The 17,679-nt window shown below is 40.3% G+C and overlaps 1 protein-coding gene and 1 non-coding gene across 6 annotated transcripts in view; both read right to left on the bottom strand.

Moving 5' to 3' along the window:
- RGS20 (regulator of G protein signaling 20) overlaps nt 1-17,679 on the bottom strand; it is a 108,651-nt gene that overhangs the window by 35,563 nt on the left and 55,409 nt on the right. The window lies entirely within an intron of this gene.
- Nucleotides 10,179-10,284, bottom strand: LOC112204236 (U6 spliceosomal RNA). The gene has a single exon (XR_002937814.2). It is a non-coding gene; the product is annotated as a U6 spliceosomal RNA (small nuclear RNA).

The following is a 17,679-nucleotide window of genomic DNA, read 5'->3' as shown; positions in this document are numbered from 1 at the left end:
CAGATAAGAAAAGTCTAAAAACATGTAGTTGAGTTCAAAACCAAGATAAATATACCTCCAACCAGAAATGCAATGGCAGTGTAAATCAATGGGCAGAGTGGAAGCAGTGGGCCTGCTTGGCTGTAGGTCCAAGTAATGGGCAGAGGCAACATCAGTCCAGAAGCTAAAAGGGACTAAAATTGCTCCAGGTTAAATGTGGGGTTGGAGCTGCAGTCAGTGCTTTAAAAGTTGAGAAGAATCTCCTCTTCCTTATGAAGGAAGCTTATAAAAAACACCAACTGTAGCTGACCTCTGCTGAGGCTAGATGTGGAATATGGGAGCATATAGACATCTCTATGGTCCGGAATGAGCTGGAACTGCTGGTTCTGAAATCTGCCATATTCACAATATCACTTGGGCAGAAATTCTGAATTGTCATCATAACATCTGGCTCTTAGTAGGTTGCCCAGATGATCAGTGAAGGAAATCTTAATGTTTCTAGATGGAGATAAGTAAAAACTAAGGAGGACAGAAAAAAGATCAACAACAAAAAAGAATGAAACAACTGCTTTAAAATGAACTTGCAGCTGGGCATGGTGGCTCATGCCTGTTATCCCAGTGCTTTGGGAGGCAGAGGTAGGAGGATTGCTTGAGGCCAGGAGTTTAAGACCAGCCTGAGCAACATATTAAGCCCCATCTCTACAAAAAAATTAAAAAACTAGGCCAGGCACGGTGGCTCATGCCTGTAATCCTAGCACTTTGGGAGGCCAAGGTGGGTAGATCACTTGAGGTCAGGAGTTAGAGACCAGCCTGGCCAACATGGTGAAACCCTGTCTGTACTAAAAATACAAAAATTAGCCGGGCGTGGTGGTGCACCTGTAATCCCAGCTATCTGGGAGGCTGAGGCAGGAGAATCTCTTGAACCCGGGAGGCGGAGGTTGCTGTGAGCCAACATACACCACTGCACTTCAGCCTGGGTGACAGAGCAAGACTCTGTCTCAAAAAAAATAAAAAATAAAAAAATTAGCTGGGTCTGATGGCACACGTCTGTAGTCCTAGCTACTCAGGAGGCAGAGGTTGGAGGAATGCTTGAGCCCAGGAGGTCAAGGCTGCAGTGAACTATAATCATTCCATTGCACTCCGGCCTGGGCAACAAAGCAAGACACTCTCAAAAAAAAAAAAAAAAGTATTTGCAAACTAAAATTTCAAAACATATGAAGAAAGACAGTCATTAAAATCACCCACTGAAATATGAATTTAATGTTGTAGAAGAAAATGAAAAATAAAAGTTGAGATGCTCAAATAATAATGAAGAAATCATTTACATTTAAAATGTCAAAAAATAGGAAACTAAAACAAATAGAAATAAAATAAGAACAGGTAGTCACGAAAAAGAATCAAGTAGAAAGTTGCGAGGATATTAGAAAATAGTACTGAAGGACTAATTTAGAATGTTCAGAAAGACTAAGAGATAAGAAGACACGGCGCATCATCTGCAGGTTGGTTCCCGAATGGCTACGTGAGGGACGTAGACTCTCTCTCCAGCAAAATATAATCATATAACTAGTGAGTTATTAAAAAACAATCATTTAAAGTCTCTGGAAATTTTTTTTTTTTTGAGACAGAGTCTCGCTCTGTCGCCCAGGCTGGAGTGCAGTGGCGTGATTTTGGCTCACTGCAACCTTTGCCTCCCGGGCTCAAGTGATCCTCCTGCCTCAGCTCCCCAAGTAGCTGGGACTACAGGCACACACCACCATGCCAGGCTAATTTATATATTTTTTGTAAAGACGGGGTCTCAGTATGTTGCCCAGGCTGGTCTCAAACTCTTGAGTTCAAGCAACCTGCCTTCCTTGGCCTCCCAAAGTGCTAGGATAACAAATGTGAGCCACTAGGCCAGGCCTAATATTTTTTAAAGAAGAAACTCTATACATATATTTCTGCTCTTGTTTCTTTTCTTAGCTTCTTTAAAAGACATAGGATTGGCCAGGTTCGGTGGCTCACGCCTGTAATCCCAGCACTTTGGGAGGATTATATAAAGCAGTAATTATAACAATATGTTATTGGATTTGTAATACATATGCACCTTAATATGTATAGCAGTAGTAGCCACAAAACAGTAGGGAGAGAAAGGAGCTATATATAAGAGAAAAGTTTCTATATCTTACTAGAATTAAGGTAGTATACATCTAAAGTTGATTCTGATACATTAAGGTATTATAAGCATTATAGAGGCCATGAAGAAATTACCTCAGGGCCAGGCACATTTTCTCATGCCTGAAATCCCAGCACTTTGGGAGGTCAAGGAAGGAGGCTCACTTGAGACCAGGAGTTCAAGACCAGCCTGGACAACATAGTGAAACCCCATACCTACAAAAAATTTAAAAAATTAGCTGGCATGAGGGTGCACACATGTAGTCCTAGCTACTTGGGAGGCTGAGGCAGGAGGACTGTTGAGCCCAGGAGTTTGAGCTATGATTGCACCACTGCACTCCAGCCTGTGTGACAAAGTGACACCCTGTCTCAAAGAAGGATTAAAAATTAAAATTAAAAAATATACACATACAGTGAAAAAATTACTAAAGAAGTAAAATGGTACACTAGAAAATATCAACATAAAACAAAGGAAGTTAATAAGGGAGGAAAAGAGAACACAGTAGTCATGAAATGTATAGAAAGTGAAAAGAAAAACACAAAGGTAAATCTAAATGGATCAATGACAATGTGAAAAGTGTGCAGATTAAACAATCCAATCAAAAGACAGAGATTGCCAGAATGATTACAAACATAATCCAAGTATATGCTGTCTACAAGAGACATACTTTAGATTCAAAAATGCAAATAGATAGAAAGTAAAAGGATGGAAAAATATATATCTGGCAACAGCAACCATAGAGAGCTGGAATGGCTCTAATAATAGCAAATAAAATACTATTAAACACAAAATGTTACTAGAGATTAATAGGGACATTTTATAATGGTAAAAGAGCTAATGTCTCAGGAAGATAAAACAATTATAAATATATATACACCCAATAACAGAACCACAAAAATACATAAAGCAAAAACTAACAGAATTGAAGGGAAAAACTGACAATTCAATGATAACAGTAATAAAGTTCAATACCTCGCTTTCAATAATGGACAGAACAACTAGATAGAAGATCAACAAGCATATGAATAGAGGACATCAGGACACTATAAACTAACTACACCTAACAGACATCTATAGAGCACTCCACCTGCATCAGTGGAAAACATATTCTTCTCAAATACACATGAAAATTCTCCAGAATAGACCATATAATAGGCCGTAAAACAGCCTCAACAGATTTAAAATCATTATTATGATACAAAGTATGTTTTCCAAACACAATGGAATAGAAAATAGAAATAGAAAAATACAATAGAGAAAATTCATGAAACCATAAGTTAGTTATTTGAAAAGATCAACAAAATTGACAAACCTTAGCTAGTTGATGAAGAAAAATGAAGACTCAAATTACCAAAATCAGGAATGAAATATGGGAAATTACTACTGATCTTACAGAAATAAAAAGAACGATAATGGAATACTATGAACAACTGTATGCCAACTAATTAGAAAACTTAGATGAAATGGAAAAAATCCTGGAAGGTCATAAACTAACAAAATTAACTAAAGAAAAAATCTAAATGGAACTTTTACAAGTAAAGAGATTGGTTAGTTATTTTTAAAAAATCCCACAAAGGAAAGCCCAGATCTGTTCAGGCTGGTGTATTAAAAAAAAAAAAAAAGAAAAGAAAAGCTCAGCTCAGATCAAGTTGGTTTCACCGGTGAATTCTACCAAACATTTAGTGAAGAAGGACTACCAGTTCTTCAAAAACTGTTCCAAAAAATGGAAGGGGAGTGAATACTTCCCAACTTATTCTCTGAGACCGGTATTACTCTGATACCAAAACCAAATAAAGACACCATAATCATCTTTTATGAATACAGTTGCAAAAATCTTAAAATACTAGCAAACGGAATCTAGCAACATGTAAAAAAAGGATTATATGCCATGACTAAGTAGAATTTAATGTAAGAATGCAAGGTTAGTTTAACATAAAAAATAAACGTAATAGCCATATCAATAAAATAATGGACAAAAATCATAATAGACTGAGCAAAATTATTTTGTCAGGCACAGTGGCTCACACCTGTTATCCCAGCACTTTGGGAGGCCGAGGTGGGTGGATCACCTGAGGTCAGGAGTTCAAGACCAGCCTGGCCAACATGGTGAAACCCTATCTCTACTAAAAAATACAAAAATTAGCCAGGCGTGATGGCATGTGCCTGTAATCCCAGCTACTCAGGAGGCTGAGGCAGGAGAATCGCTTAAGCCCAGGAACTGGAGGTTGCAGTGAGCTGAAATTGCACCACTGCACTCCAGCCTGGGCAGCAGAGTGAGACTGCCCGTCTCAAAAAAAAAAATTATTTGACAAAATCTAATGCATTTCATGATAAATAATATTCAACAAAATTGGCATATAAGGAAGCTTCCTAAATCTGACCAAAGTCGCCTATAACACACCTATATCTAAGATCATATTAAACACTGAAAGACTGATGGCTTTCTCTCTAAGATCAGAAATAAGAAAAAAAATCTACTTTTACCACTTCTATTCATACTACATTGGAAGCTCCAGCCTGGCAGTAAGGCCTGGGCAAAAAAAACAAAAAACAAAAAAAAAACATCTAAGTAAGTGGAAAGACATCCCATATTTATAAAATATAAGACAATGCTGTTAGGATGGCAACATTCCTCAAGTTAATGTACAGATTCAATGCAATCCCTATCAAAATCCCAGGTGCCTGTTTTGTTTTCTTTTTAGAGATGGGGTCTTGCTATGTTGCCCAGGCTGGACAACATAACACCTGGGCTCAGGCGATCCTCCTGCCCAGAAGTTGAGGCTGCAGTAAGCCAAGATCGCACCACTGCATTCCAGCCTGGGCAACAGGGCAAGACTGTCTCAAAAAAAAAAAAAAAGAAAAAATGTTATGCTTCAAATGACACCAGACCAGCATGACCAACATGGTGAAACCCTGTCTCTACCAAAAAAATATACAAAAATAAGCAGGGCCTGGTGGCACGTGCCTGTAATCCCAGCTACTCAGGAGGCTGAGGCAGGAGAATCTCTTGAACCTGGGAGGCGGAGGTTGCAGTGAGCCGAGATTGCGCCATTGCACTCCAGCCTGGGTGACAGAGCAAGACTGTCTCAAAAAAAAAAAAAAAAAAAAAAAAAAGTGAAAAAACCCACAGAGTGGGAAAAAATATTTGGAAGTCACATATCAGGTAAGAGACTTGTATCCAGGATGTATAAAGAACTCTTGCAACTTAAGAAAAAGGAGAGAAAACCCAATTTAAAAACGGAGAAAGGATTTGACTAGATACTTCAAATGGCCAATATACACATGAAAAGATGATTAACATAATCAGTCATTAGGGAAATAAAATCTCAACAACAATGAAATACTATTTTATTCCTACTAGGATGGGTAAAATAAAAGTAGACAATTAGTGTTAGGATGTGAAGAAATTAGAATCCTCATATGCTACATGTGAGAATGTAAAATGGGTTGGCCACTTTGGAAAACAGTTTGACAGGTCCTCAAAATGTTAAACATGAAGTTTCCAAATGACCCAGCAATTCTACTCCTATATATGCCCAGAAAACTGAAAACACATGTCCACACAAAAACTTGTAAACAAATGCTGTTTGTTTATTGTTGTAAACATTATACATAATGGTCACAAAGTGGAAAAACACAAATATCTATCAACTGATGGATGAACAAAACATGATATGTCCATACGAGGCAATATTTATTTAGCTATGAAAAGGAATGAAGTACTGGATCCTGCTACAACATGGATGAGCCTTGAAAATATGTTAAGTGAAGTCTGGGCACTGTGGCTCATGCCTGTAATCCTAGCACTTTGGGAAGCTGAGGCAGGTGGATCATTTGAGGTCAGGAGTTCGAGACCAGCCTGACCAACACAGTGAAACCCATCTCTACTAAAAATACAAAAAATTAGCTGGGTGTGGTGGTGGGCACCTGTAGTCCCAGCTACTCAGAGGCTGAGGCAAGAGAATTGCTTGAACCCGGGAGGCACAGGTTGCAGCAAGCTGAGATTGCGCCATTGTACTTCGGCCTGGGCAACAAGAGCAAAGCTCTGTCTCAAAAAAAAAAAAAAAAAAAAAGGAAGAAAGAAAAAAAAGAAAATATGTGAAGTGAACAAAGGCAGACGCAAAAGGCAACATAATGTATGATTCCATTTATAAGAAATTTTCAGACTGGGCAAATCCATAGAGACTGGAAGTAAATTAGTGGTTGCCAGGGGATGGGGTAAGGGGAATGAGGAGTGACTGCTAGTGGGTGTGGGATTTCTTTTCAGAATTATGAAAATATTCAGGAATTAGTGGTGATTGTTGCACAACTTTGTGACTGTACTAAAAACGACTGAACTGTATATTGTAAAATGGTGAGCCTTACGGTATATGATTTATATGACAATTTTATAAAAGGAATGCAGGACTCATACATGCTATGGCATGACTAAGTCTTAAAAACATTCTGTTAATTGAAGGAATCAAGACCCCAAAGTCCACATGTTGTATAATACTTGTATATGAAATGCCCAGAACAGGTATGTCTAGAGAGACAGAAAGTAGAATAGTGGTTGCCTAGGGTTGGGAGCAGGGAGAGAGAACGAATGACTACTAATGGGTACAAGGTTTCTTTTGATGAAAATGTCCTAAAATTAGATTATGATGATGGCTGCACAACTCTGTAAGTATACTAAAAACTACTGATTGTGATTGACTGAGACAGAGTCAGTCTCTGTCACCCAGACTGGAGTGCCGTGGTGTGATCATAGCTCACTGCAGTCTCCAGCTCCTGGGCTCAAGTGATCCTCCTACCTTGGCTTCCCAAAGTGCTGGGACAACAGGTATGAACCACTGTGCCTGGCCTGTGCTCTTTAAATGAATAAACTTTATAGTATGTAAATTTTATCTCAATGTTGTTTAAAGGTGAAAGAGTAAGGGAGTGTAGAGTTACCAGTTTCAATGTACATTTAACAGGAGTTTAATATAAGGAAAATGGAGATAACGATGGGAAAATAACAGTTAAAAAGAAAGTAGGAGGCCAGGCATGGTGGCTCATGCCTATAATCCCTGCACTTTGGAAGGCTGAGGCGGGCGGATCACCTGAGGTCAGGAGTTCCAGACCAGCCTGGCCAACATGGTGAAACTCTGTCTCTACTGAAAATACAAAAACTTAGCCAGGTGTGGTGGCATGTGCCTGTAATCCCAGCTACTCAGGAGGCTGAGGCAGGAGAATCACTTGAACCTGGGAGGCAGAGGTTGCAATGGGCTGAGATCGCACCACTGCACTCCAGCCTGGGCAACAAGAGTGAAATTCCATCTCAAAACAAAAAACAAAAAAAAAACAAAAACCAACCAAACAAAAAGAAAGTAGGTGTTCTGAGAATTTCCAGAACTGAAAAAAACACAAATCCTCAGTGCTACAGACTGAATGTTTATGTCTACCACAAAATTCATTAATTGAAGCCCCAAGGTGATGATATTTGGAAGTGGGGCCCTAGGGAGTGATTAGGTCATGAGAATGGGGCCTTTATGAAAGGGATTCGTGTCCTTATGAAAGAGGCTTCACAGAGCTCTCTCCCTCTTTATCTACCCTGTGAGGGTGCGGTGAGAAGACAGTTCCTGGTTTCTGGCAACCAGGAAGCAGCCCTCACCAGACACCTATCTGCCAGTGCCTTGATCTTGGACTTCCCAGCCTCCAGAACTGTGAGAAACAAATTTGGTCGTTTGAGCCACCCGGCCTATGGAATTCTGTTATAGCAACATGAATTGACTAGACTGTCAGAAAGTCTCTCTCTTTACAAAGCAGGACAAATAAACAAAAATCCACTACTAGAAATACCATGGTAAACTTTAAAACATCAGGAATTGACAGATAAGAAGCTACCAGAGAAAAAAGTTTCCTACAAAAGAATAATTAGGCCAACAACCATACTTCTCTTCAGCAACAACAGATCCCAGAAGAAAACAGATAATATCTTCCTCTGAGATAAGACTCAGAGAGCTTATCTCTCACAGACCTTTGCAAAAAAATTATTAAAGCATATTTTACCAAGAAAAGTACATCCCAAGGGGAAGTATGGAATTCAAGAAACAATAGTAAATCTAGAATTTGATAAAATATGTCAGTAAATTTAATTAAGTACTGTCTGCAAAAATGGGTCTTAGGCTGGGCTCAGTGGCTCCTGCCTGTAATCCCAGCACTTTGGGAGGCTGAGGCAGACAGATCACTTGAGGTCAGGAGTTCAAGACCACCCTGGGCAACACAGTGAAACCTTGTCTCTACGAAAAATAAAAAATTAGCCGGACTTTGTGGTACATGCCTGTAGTCCCAGCTCCTTAGGAGGTTGAGGTGGGAGGATCCCTTGAGCCCAGGAGGTGGAGACTGCAGTGAGCTGTGGTCATACCACCGCAGTTAGCTTGGGCAACAGAGTGAGACCCTGTCTCAAAGAAAAAAAATTGGGTCTTGAGTACTTGTGTACTTAAGTACTTGTTTGAATGTAGGACTCTTTTGAAAGTGATTAGAAAAGTTAGATGAACATTATGTAGCCAAGGAGGGTTACTATAACAGGACACTAAATGGAATGTTTCCTGTCATATCAGGGTTTCCAAAGTCTCTGAGTCTCCAAAGGCAAGGACCGTGAGTGATGTGTGCCCACATATTCTAGAGAGAGCTTCTGACACTTCTATGTAAAACTTAGTAGGAGAATTAATGGAAGTCACATACTGCTAATCTTGAGAATATTTTAGAGATAAAGAGATTTCACAGAAGGAAATTTGTAGTAGAGACTGCCCAGTAGCATGTCTGCTCCTTTGTCTGCCACCATCTGTTGGAGACAGAAGACATCCTGGGGGATCATGCCGGAAGAGACGACTTGAACCATAGTCCTCAGATGAATATTTGCTGATCTCTCACAGACTCTTGCAAAGAAAATTATTAAAGCATATTTTACCAAGAAAAGTAGACCCCAAGGGGAAGTATGGAATACAAGAAACAATAGTGAATCTAGAATTCGATAAAATATGGTAAAATATGTCAGTAAATATGTCAGGTGGGGTGGTTCATGCCTGTAACCACACCTACTTGAGAGGCTTGATTGAGGCCAGGAGTTCGAGACCAGCCTGGGCAACATAGCGAGACTCCAATTCTAAACACATTTTTAAAAAAGAAAGAAACTCAGGCACCAGCACTGTCCTTCTCCTCAGATGATGCAGAAGACTCCTGGGGAGAACCTGGCAAAGCATGAGAGGTACAGAGACTGCAGCTTCCCTCCGGACTGCCTGAGACTGAATGGGAGGGCCTGGTTGGCACAGCCAGGTCTAGGAAAAAGGGAAGTGACCCAGCTGCATGGATGGGTGAGTTTTTCCATGGGAGACATGGAAGGTGGCCAAGCTTGAACCTTCTTGAAGGATCCTGTGCAAAACTGTTGGACTGGGGAGGAGAACCCCAGAGCTGTATGACTGGGACCAAAGCTGAAGAGGTCAGGCAGGAGTGGGGAGATCCCTGTAGAAGAAAAACTGGTCTGAACTCCCATTGACCAATACCACCTCTGTCTTTAACAGTGCTGTATCCAAGGTAGCAGAGCTAGGAAAGGAGAGAAAGCAGAAAGGAACTGGAAGGGCTATCCTCCTCTCCCCTGACACTGTTGGTCTGCGCAACCTCTAGAGAGGCCAAAGCTGGGTGAGGGGAAACTGAAATGGAGGGCACTAAAGTTTGATTTCAAGGGGACTGAACTTTTTTTTTTTTTGAGACAGAGTCACGCTCCGTTGCCCAGGCTGGAAGTTCAGTGGCGCGATCTCGGCTCACTGCAACCTCGCCTCCCAGATTCAAGTGATTCTCCTGCCTCAGCCTCCCGAGTAGCTGGGATTACAGGTGTGCATCACCACACCCAGCTAATTTTTGTAGTTTTAGTAGAGACAGAGTTTCACCATGTTGGCCAGGCTGGCCTCAAACTCCTGACCTCAGGTGATCCACCACCTTGGCCTCCCAGAAGTGCTGGGATTACAGGCATGAGCCACCGTGCCTGGCTGGGACTAAACATTAAAAAAAATTTTTTTTCTTTTTTTTTCTTTTTATGGAATGCTTCATGAATTTGCATGTCATCCTTGCGCAGGGGCCATGCTAATTTCTCTGTATTGTTCCAGTTGTAGTATATGTGCTGCTGAAGCAAGCACTGAACTTTTTTAACACCTGAAAATGAGACTGTTCTAATACTGACATTGACCTGAAAAGCTATAGAATCTGCATGAGATAGAGTTGAGGGGAGAGGAGGGGAAAACCGATACTGTTTGAACGTGGTGATAGGAGAAGAAATTCACTGCCTGTTTACACTCAGTTCAGTCTGGCTTGTTAAATTAGTGAACTACATAAAGAAACTAAGATTATCTAGTGCACAAGAATGGATAAGAGGCGACAGCAAATATCACAAATTACAGTTTGGGGGCAGGGACATGAAGGGAGATCTGTAAGGGATAAGATCAAAAATAGGAAGAGAAAGAAGGAGAGAATGGGGAATCCACAGTGGACCCAAAGTACCAAGGTTAAGAACCTAAAATTGGATTGGCATCAAAGAACTAAGAAGGGCCTGTAATCCCAGCTCCTTGGGAGGCCAAGGTGGGAGGATCACTTGAGGCCAGGAGTTCAAGACCAGCCCAGGCAACATTGCATGACCTCTATCTCTACAAATATTTAAAAATTAGCCAGATGTGGTGATGCATGCCTATAGTACTAGTTACTCAGTAGGCTGAGGCAGGAGGATCACTTTAGCCCAGAAGTTTGAGGCTGCAGTGAGCCATGACGGTGCCACTGCACTCCAGCTTGGCTGACAGAGCGGGACCCTGTTTCAAAAAAAAAAAAGAGAGATTGGAAAAAAGAGAAAAGAAAAGAAGGAAGAGGAAAAAAAGAGAGAAAGGAAAATATAGCCAAGGCCAGAAGTCATGGTGCCAGAGCTCAGTAAGTGATCGAAGTAGCCACATCCACACACCTTTTATTAGAAACCTCAATTTCTATGTAAGAATAAACTTTAACATCTGGATTAGTTTCCTAGAGCTGCCATAACAAATTACCACAAACCCGATGGCTTAAAACAACATAAATTTATTCTTGCACAGTTCTGGAGGCTAAAAGTTCAAAACCAAACCGTCAGCAGGGCCAGGCATCTGCCTCTGAAGGCTCTAGGGGAGGATTCTTCCTTGCCTCTTCTGGCAGCCTCGGTGGCAACAGAAACCCAATCTCTGTCTTCTTTGCCACTTGCCCTTCTTCCCTCTATGACTGCCTGGGTCTTTGAAGCTCTCCCTCCTTATAAGGTCACCAGTCGTTGGATTTCAGGCCCGCCTTCATCCAGTTTGGCCTCATCTTCACTTGATTAGCCAGATGTGGTGGTGCATGCAAAGACCCTGTTTCCAAATAAGGTGATATTCACAGGTATCATGGTTAGAACTTCAACATATATTCTGGGGGGACACAATTCAACCCATAACAATGTCTAATGTGGAGTGAGGAATAGGATCTCCTGTGAAGCCACTTTAATGCTTCTGTCCAGAACTGTCAAGTGCATTAGATGACTGGACATTTTAATCTGCAGCTGAGTTGACTAACCAGTGTGATAATTTATTAATATTATTTTTAGGCTGGGCATGGTGGCTCATGTCTGTAATCCCAGCACTTTGGAGCCCGAGGCGGGTGGATCACCTGAGGTCAGGAGTTTGATACCAGCCTGACCAACATGGAGAAACCCCATCTCTACCAAAAATACAAAAATTAGCCAGGCGTGGTGGCAGGTGCCTGTAATCCCAGCTACTTGGGAGGCTGAGGCAGGAGAATTGCTTGAACCCAGGAGTCGGAGTTTGCAGTGAGCTGAATTTGCACCACTGCACTCCAGCCTGGGCAACAGAGCAAGACTCTGCCTCAAAAAAAAAAAAAAATCAATTGCAGTGCATTGAAACACATAAAATATGTGCAAAACTATGAATTCATAATGATACTAAAAAAACTCACTGACTACTTTTAGACAGTGATAGGGAACAATTTTGAAAACTGATAAATAAGGGGAAGGAATCAAGTTTTTATCCTACTTTTCCTATAAAAATTATACTTCAGGGTAACCTAATAGTTGATAAGGATAAGATTTTCTTTTAAAACATTTTACTCACTAATAAACTAAAAAATCATGGATGAAGAAATCACATATACAAACATACACACGCACACTACATATGTATATATACACAAATAAAATCACCTATGAAAAAATGTTCAGTTTTATCAAAAGTAAATTTAGAAAAATATTGGTATTCTCAATGAAATATCAGAATAGACAGACGAACAGTAGCTGGAAGCCAGTGGGATGAATTCATTTGAGGAATGTAACTAATGAAAGATTTCATAAATACTGAAGATGCAAAATTGAAGTTAAATGTGATTCAAGAATAAATATTAAAATTTATGTGGCAGGAAATCATGCAAAACAAAGAGATGCAAATTAAAACCAGGTATCTTTTTTTGATATTTTTACCTACAAAATTGGCAAAAAAAAAAAAAAAAAAATCAAGATTAACTGTATCCATTGTGAGGACTGGGGGAAATTGGCTTAAATCTCAACTCCATTGTTGATTAGCTGTATAAGCTTAGAGAAGTTATTCCATCTTTTTGAGTCTTGGTTCCTTCATCAATAGAACTGGGATACTGAGTATCCTGGAGGTGAAGATTAAATGAGGCGATACTGGTGAAGCACTTCAAATGTGCTTGCAACACATAGCACTCAATAAATGTTTGCTATGTGGTTATTCCTATGCATAGGAATTTGCAGTCTTGTGATTTATGTTCCTATTATGAATAGGATCTCCCTTCATGAATTTTCCTTTTTTTGGCCATCTTTGTCCAGTTTAAATATTCTTATTTTTCTGCCTTTTAAAACAAAGTTGGAAATGTTCCATCTTTTTATTTTTATGTATTTTTTGACACAGAGTCTCACTCCATCACCCAAGCTGGAGTTAAGTGGCCCAATCTCGGCTAATTGCGACTTCCACCTCCCGGGTTCAAGCGATTCTCATGCCTCAGTCTCCTGAGTAGCTGGGATTACAGGCACACACCACCATGACCAGCTAATTTTTTTGTATTTTTAGTAGAGATGGGGTTTCACCATGTTATGTTGGCCAGGCTGATCTCGAACCCCTGACCTCAAGTGATCCACCCACCTCAGGCTCCCAAAGTGCTGGGATTACAGGCAATGAGCCACCGTGCCTGGCCAGGGCCTGATGCCTTTCTTAGGGACAAATCTCATAACACCTTTTTGATTTTTTCTATGTAGTTTAGGATCTTCTACTACCATATGACTCAATATTTTAAATTTATATTTTTTCAGAAAAGTATCTATCTTACCTAAGATTTTCAAATACATTGGCATTAAACTTGTACATGTTATTTGGTTTTTGTGTAAAAAGGTCTTGATCCGGTTATGCACCGTAACTCATTTCTGATGGTTTGGGCTTTTCTATCCTCTTATCTGAATCAGATTTGCCAAAGGTTAGTCTGTAGTTCTGTTTCCAAAGAATTGGCTTTAGGTTTTATGGATCAATTTTGCTTTCTGTTAACTGTAAATTTCATTAATTTCTGCTTTTATTTTCATTATTCTTCATCTACTTTTAAAAAAATGACTTAATTTTCTCCTGGCCTCTCACATTAAAGTTTTAGTTCATTTACTTTCAGTCACTGCTGGTTTTTAATAAGTGGGTTTAAAAGTACAAATTTTTATCCAGTTACTGCTTTGATCATATCCACTGAGTTTTGCTAGATAGCACTATTTTTATTTCCAAATAGCTCAGATCTAATAGTTCACCTCCAAATACCTCAGATCTAATTGCAGCTCAGATTTTTTATCCACAGCCTTTTTAAAGTTTATTTTTAATTTCTTGACTAGCCTGACTAGTTTGTATGTTTCTTTACATTTTGATCAGAAAATGTGGCCTGTATGATTTTAACATGTTTAGGTATATTATTACTTTGTAGATTGATATGATAGTTTTTCCTTTTCCAAAATATCATACAAATTAAATCATATGGTATGCATTGTTTGGAGTCTGGGCTTCTTTCACTTAGCGTAATACTTTTGAGATTCACCTGGTCGTGTGTATCAGTAGTTCATTCTTGTTTATTGCTGAGTAGTACTCAATTATGTGGTTATAACTGTCTGTCCAGGCACCTAATGATGGACATTTGTGTTATTTCCTGTTTTGGGTGCTTATGAATAAAGCTTCTATAAACATTTGTGCAGAGATTTTTGTGTGGGTGTATGTTTTCATTTTTCTTGGGTAAATACTCACTGGGTCACATAGTAAGTGCATGTTTATTCGCTTTCTAAGAACATGCCAACTTGTCTTTCAAAGGAGTTGTATCTTTTTTCTGTTCCCACCAGCAATGAATGAGAGTTTCAATTGTTCCACATCCTTGTCAGTAGTTGACATTGTCAGATTTTTTTTTTTCCTGGCAATCTTAATAGGCGTAAGTGGCAGCTCATGGTGGGTTTAATTTGCATTTCCCTCTTGACTGATAATGTTGAGCATCTTTTCATGTATTATCTGCTATGGGTACCTCTTCTTTGGTGGAGGGTCTTGGTAATTTTTTTTGGCCCATAGCCTGAAGCAAGAGCCCCTCAAATACCAGCTTTGTGCTCTTGCTGGTACCAGGGCATCTGTACTTTTGCTGGCTACATGGCTTTCTTCATGTTCCTAATAGTGCTTTGATTGATTCTGTTTTATGTAAAGGTGTTTAATACATATGTGATGAATGATTAGAGAACTAATAATGTATCCCTCTGTGTTTTACCTCATGACTCAGTGCATCTTTACCCTTTCTGTTTGATAATGTAACAGGGAATTTAATAAAATGTATGAACCCAGCCCAGGAAGGCATTTGTCCCTGCTCTCTTCAACTATCTACTGGTCACCTTCATTTCCCCAGTCTCAGACACTCTAGATACAAAGGACTCTAGAAGGAAAGAGAGAGAATACACACCCAGCAGACATTTTCCTTCCTCATTAGAGTTTCCATCACCTCTGTCCTTCCACATCAGTCAAAAGTTGTCAAAGACAAGTGTATCACACACATTTAATCCATTCTCAGAAATGGTTCATCATTATTCACATAACAATTCCTTCCCACTGTATTGCTACTTTCTATAATGTTACTCCTCTACCAGAAGCAAGAAACCTCCAATATCAAGTACCAGGACTATGATATCATTCTGCCATAGGAACATTAATATATCTCCAAATTTTTAATATAAGCATGCATTTAAATATCTACCTGTACACTATTATAATAACAGCCTTTAAAAAAAATAGCATAAGGGGTTGGGTGTGGTGGCCCACAGCTGTAATCCCAGCACTTTGGGAGACCAAGGCCATGGGCGGATCACTTCAGCCTAGGAGTTTGAAACCAGCCTGGGCAATATAGGGAGACCCTGTCTCAACAACAACAACAACAAATTAGCCATATATGGTTGTGCGGGCCTATAGTCCCAGCTATTTGGGAGGCTGAGGCTGGAGGATTGCTGGAGCCTGGAAGGCAGAGGCTACAGTGAATTGAGATAACACCACTGCACTCCAGCCTGGGTGACAGAGTAAGACCCTGTCTCAAAAAAAAAAGTATATATATATATATATACCATAATGGATAATAGAGTACTCAGAATCAAATGGACCCAGTACCACCACTACCTGTATGACCACAGGCAGGTCACTCCAACTTCTCTGTGTCAAATCAGGAAAATAATAGTATCTGGCTCATGGGGTTGCTGGGAGGAATAAATATGATAATTCATGTAAAATCCTCACATAGTGCCTGGAATTATTAAATGCTCAACAACTGTTACCAAGTATATTTTTAAAAAGAATAACATGCCATAAATCCATCATGCCAATATTTTAAATTTTATTTTGCATTTCCTTCCCTTTGTTCACAAAAATTATTTACATGATTATGAGAGTATATATATGATTTTGAATGCTGCTTTATAACTTTCTGTGTTGATATGATAGTTTGTTTATTTATTTATTTATTTATCTTGAGACAGGGTCTCACTCTGTCACCCAGGCTGGAGTGTGGTGGTGCAATTATAGCTCACTGCTACCTCCGCCTCCTGGGCCTCAGGTGATCCTCCCACCTCAGCCTCCTGAGTAGCTGGGACCACAGGTGTGAGCCACTGCACCCAGCGAATTTTTTTTTTTTTTTGAGATGGAGTTTCACTCTTGTTGCCCAGGCTGGAGTGCAATGGCATGATCTCAGCTCACTGCAACTTCTGCCTCCCAGGTTGAAGAGATCATCCTGCCTCAGCCTCCCGAGTAGCTGGGATTACAGGCACCTGCCACTATGCCTGGCTAATTTTTGTATTATGAATAGAGGCAGGGTTTCACCATGTGGCCCAGGCTGGTCTCAAACTCCTGGGCTCAAGTAATCAACTCAGCTTGGGCTCCCAAAGTGCTAGGATTACAGGCATGAATCACCGCTCCCAGCAGCAGTCTGTATAAGTTTTAGTAGCTCGGCAAGTCCAGTGTTTTACTTTTCTGTATCTCCTTTATCTATTGCTTTATTCCAACTATTGCTTCTAACTTTCATGACTTCCTTTCCATAGCTGCCTTGTCTGCATGTGCCTGCCTTTATTTTTTGCTTTCAATGTTCTATAAAGAACATTTCTAAGAGTTAATCACCCATTATCCCATCTCCCAACGTTTTCCATCTTTTTGTTCCATATGCATATGCCGTTTTCAATAGTTTCAGTGTCAATGATCTTCAGATTGAGCGCTCTCTGTCAAGCATCATGAATGGGTCAGGCAGCTTTGACCTTTCATCACCTGCCTCACAACTTCATTGAACCCGAGACTCTACCCTGCAGAATGCACTTCTAGATGGATTTTTTCTGGGCTGGCATTGTGAGTATTTCAGGGTCAGGGTGACAGTACCTCCTACCTCTGATGGCTGCACAATGACACAAAGGCAGGAATCCCAAACCTCACCCTTAGACACGGTAGCTGGTAATAACCTTTAAACTTAATCTGTATCCTGGTTAAATCTTTTGGCCCCTCATTTCCTACCCCTCTAAAATGCAAAGCGTAAGCTTGCCATTCATTTTCTGGGATCCTAAGAAGCCATGAGATGCAGGAGCCTGTTAGCCTGGCCTCTGGCCTCCCAGGAGAATCATTACCTGCCCCGCCACTCCTCATCCCCAAGAGCATCTCTCTTACTCTTTAAATATTTTAGAAAGATTCTTTAAATCTTTTTTTTTTTTATTCCTGAGATGGAGTCTTGCTCTGTCGCCCAGAGCTAGAGTGCAATGGGGCAATCTTGGCTCACTGCAACCTCAGCCTCCCGGGTTCAAGCAATTCTCCTGCCTCAGCCTCCTGAGTAGCTGGGATTACAGGCTCGTGCCACCATGCCAAGCTAATGTTTATATTTTCAGTAGAGACGGATTTCACCATGTTGGCCAGGCTGGTCTTGAACTCCTGATCTCGTGATCTGCCCACCTCGGCCTCTCAAAGTGCTGGGATTACAGGCGTGAGCCACCGCGCCCAGCC

This window comes from Pan troglodytes, chromosome 7 (genome assembly GCF_028858775.2).
Source record: "Pan troglodytes isolate AG18354 chromosome 7, NHGRI_mPanTro3-v2.0_pri, whole genome shotgun sequence".
Taxonomy (NCBI): Eukaryota; Metazoa; Chordata; class Mammalia; order Primates; family Hominidae; genus Pan; species Pan troglodytes.
The sequence above is the reverse complement of the archived record's forward strand: the minus strand, read 5'-3'. Positions and strand labels throughout refer to the sequence as shown.